The sequence below is a fragment of the Octodon degus genome, unplaced genomic scaffold, assembly GCF_000260255.1.
Source record: "Octodon degus isolate 3935 unplaced genomic scaffold, OctDeg1.0 scaffold00008, whole genome shotgun sequence".
In the NCBI taxonomy this organism is placed as follows: Eukaryota; Metazoa; Chordata; class Mammalia; order Rodentia; family Octodontidae; genus Octodon; species Octodon degus.
In genome coordinates, this window is record NW_004524584.1 from 17,986,338 (window position 1) to 17,990,459 (window position 4,122).

Here is a 4,122-nt window from a genome sequence, read left to right on the forward strand (position 1 = left end):
TGTTAGAATATAATACATGGGCCGGGGAGATAGCTCAGTAGAACAAGCGCTTGATAGCGCAAGGGCCTGAGTTCCATCACCAGTTCTGCCAAAAAAAAAAAAAAGAATATAATGCTGTTCCATTAACGTTAAATCCAATTCGTAATCTTTAATCCCAACTGAAACCTCATGAGCCTGACTCTTAGGGCCTGCCTTGCTGTCAGCCAGCATTCTGCTCTACAGCTCCAGCCAGACTCGCCCATCAAGCTGCTCCAGCAAGTGTCTCCAAAACTAACAAAATTCTTCATGCAAATCCATTCCAAAATTTTTGAACCATAGGGTCGGACACAGTTGTACCCGACTGCCGTATTGGCAAACCCACTTCTGGAAACCACATTTCTGTATTACCAGTCACATTCCTGTCATTGGGACAAAATATATGACATCTGCAAGTTGACAGGTTTATTTCGTTCAGTTTCCAGAGGGTTCTGTTGATGATTGGCTGGCCCCAAGGCAGCAGTAGTATGGTGGAGGTAAGTTACTTCATGGCCACCAAGAAGCAGAGAAGGGAGCAACCAGGGACACAGGTGCACCTAGGTCATACACCCCAGACACCTGCCTCTTCTGATTGGGTCCACCTCCAAATACTTGAGGCTTTGTGAGGGATGTTTTGGTTCTAAACCATGACCTTTACTTCTAAATCCATCTTGGAGGGGCCAGAGAGATGGCTCAGAATAAGCGCTTCCCTGGCAAGTGCAAGGGCCTGAGTTCAATCCCTGGTTCTGCAAATAAAAAAAAATCCATGTTGGCCTGAAATAGCAGATTAAGTATATTCGTATTCTATTATCTCAAAATTCAGAAATTTTGTTGTTTTTTTTGTTTTGTTTACATTAACAGTTTGAGCAAATGAAAACTAAAGTCCGTGTTCTTGCCAAATAGTTTGGTAGGTACTTCTATGGAACTAATGGGAGTAAACAGCATTTTTTCCCCTGTATTTAGGGAAGGGTCTACAGGGTGTTCAGGGTCTCACTACGTAGATCAGACTCGGACTTGTAGCGATTCTCCTGTTCTCAGCCTCCCAAGTGCTGGGATTACAGGTACCTGTGCCACCACGCCCAGTCTCAATCGCCATCTCAGTGCTAGGCAGGCCATGTCATGCCTGGATCGAACCCTGGCCACTGTGCCTGCGCTTTAGTCTGCTGTTTTTTTAATCCCTTAGGTTTTTTTTTTTGAACTGGTCTCTGTAATACAGGCTGACCTTGAACTCTTGCAGCCCAGGCTGGCTGCCTTTCAGTCCTGTCTGGCCTCAGCTTCTCAAGTGCTGGAATTCTAGGAGTGCCCTACCACACCCAATTTGGTCTGGCTTTTTGTAAAATGTCCAACTCAAGCAGTCATGGTGGTTTGTGCCTGTTACATCTCCATTTGCTGTGGGTTTAAGGCAAGCCTGAATTATATAGCAAGAACCTGTCTGAAAAAAGACTCAAATTAAACAATGAACGTATTCTTTATAAAATTAGCCACTAGAAAATAATATAAATTTCTTACTTGAAGTGTTCTGTGGTTTTTTTTGGGTTTTTTTGTAGTAACAAATACTTTTCATAAGGCAGGCCGGGCAGTATTGCATTAATTTTGCACATGAAGACATGGTCACTATGGGATATTGAACATAAGACCTCTCTGCCATCACAGTATATCTTCTGAAATTTTTTTTTCTTCTGATTTTTTTTTTTTTTTTTTTTAAGCAGGACCGGGGATTGAACTCAGGTCCTTGTGCTTGCCAGGCAAGCGCTTATCCTACTGAGCTATTGCCCTTGTCCCCTCTTCTGAAATTTTTTATGTTCAGTGACAACTTTTTTTTTTTTTTTCTTTTTTTGGTATAGGGATCAAACTCAGGGCCTTGCACTTGCCAGGCAGGTGCTTATGCCAGTGAGCTATCTCGCTGGCCCTATGGTCACTCTTTAAAAAAGAGTTAAATTATTGGGCCAGGGAGATAGCTCAGTGGCATAAATGCCTGCCTGGCAAGCTCAGTCTTGAGTTTGATCCCTGGTGCCACAAAAAAAAAAAAAAAAAGTTATTTACTCTGGGATAGACTTTGGGGAGTGCTAGGATGTAATGCAAAATGAAATTGAGTGATTGGGCACTTAACAATCAAGCAGAAAAGTTTGGATCTGATAAATGTAGTTAGTGCCTTAGATTCCCAAGCAGAAACAACATAAAAACAGAGTGGAAATCTAGCCACTTGAAAACCACATGGGAGTTTCTAATCAGTTGCATTAAGCACCAAGAGCAACCCATCATACCTGGGAAGGGATACAGTATTGTGTCCACAAAGTGGTTTCCTGCATTCCAAGGAATGACATGCTTGGTTACAAAGCAGAGTAAATGAGTGTCAAAATCATTATGCCCAGGAAGAAAAGCCAGAGAACACATGCTGTGTGACCACAGCCCTTATCGAACATGTAGTAAAGGAAAGCAGGGCAGTGGTTCCCTGCGTACTTGGCTGAGGGCAGGTTCTGGAGCAGGAGGACACTTGGAGTAGTGGATATGGTCATTATCCTGCTAATTATACCTTAAGGAAGCAGTTAAAATCCTTGCAAGATAATTAAAAGGCTATCGTAAAATTTCCCATCTATGTGAACAGCCACCAGTTTGTTGCCATACACATCCTGTAAAGATGCAGGATATGAAGCTCTTTTAAGTGTTTAGTGAGAATTGCAGCCTTTATGGAAGACGATTTGAGACATGTAACAAAACTACATGCATTTTCCTTTGACTCAGCAGCTCTAAGAATCCAAGTGAAGAAATGAAATGACTGTAGTTATTCGTAATGGCATTTTAAATACTGGAAACAAAATGCCCATCACTAGGAGATAAAGTGTATTCTTACAAGCAGTGGGGTGTTGCAGAGCTGAGGGGAGGCATGAGGATGACCTTGATACAGTACAAATGCATTTTTGTCTTCTTTTCTCTGAAGGTACCAGGAAGCTGAAGTGGAGGTCCAGGCAATGCAGGCCATGGGTGGGGATGAGACAGAACATAAGTGAGATGTAAAACTTTACACAAATGTTTTGCATATTTGCAAAATGAATATTTTTAGGTAATCCCTAAAATTGAAAATTAGAATCTGAAATGAATACATTGAATTGCTTGGGTTCTATGGAAGCTGACCTAGAGACAAACTGAGAGGGAGTTAGAGCAGTAGTCGAAGTAGGAGGTCAGAGGCAGGAAAGGAGGGACATACGGGCTGAGGAGTTGTTTCCCACTGAGCTCGGAGGCCCAGGGGCACTTGGGTTCCTGCTCTCCTCACCTGCTGCAGTTGTACTAGAGCTACTTTGGAGGATGCCCTCTGGTGGGGCAGAGTACCCCAATCTATGGGCCTGGACATCAATAGAGTCTGGCCCACCTACATAGGGACCCAGGGGCAGGGGTTGAGGAGGGGTTATTCCAGGGTGTCAGAACATGGCACTTAGTGTAAATAAGTGAACTATTGTGGTGGACTGACAACTGTATTAACTTGGAATGGCCAGCTGAACTGAATCACTGTGGTGTGCTGGGTAGGGAGGGCCAACAGCATAGAGAGAGAACTGGAGAAAGGTGATGCTGTTGATCCTCCTGGAGAAGCGTGTCACACTTGTTTTCCTGATACAAACACCATTCTCCTCACTGTCAGAGGAACTCAGGACCTTGTTGTCACTGAGGATGGCTGCAGCTCTTTTCAGGAGAGCTCTGGTCCTTACCTTGAGAGTCACTTCCTGGCTCCAGTGCAGATCCTTCAGCCTGCTCGCACAGATCCTGCATCCTGATGGTGCAAGTTTTCTAGCTTCCACTTGTGACGTTTTGTCATAGACTCTAGGCCTCCAGTTTGGCTCTAGGCCACCAGTTGGACTTGCGGAGAACATTATCCTAGACTCTAGGTCTTCAGCTGGACATTGTCGTGGGATCCAGGCCCTCAGGTGGATTCTTTGGATCTCTAGTGTGTGGATAAGTCTCCCGTGCTCTTTTACATTAGATTTTTCAGGTGAATATTATAAAGTAATTATATAAATTATATGTCCTGTATTATATCTTTTGCCTTGCAAACCCTACCTACAACTATAAAGAAAGTCATAATTTAAAAAAAGAAAAATAGGGCCATTAAGAAAC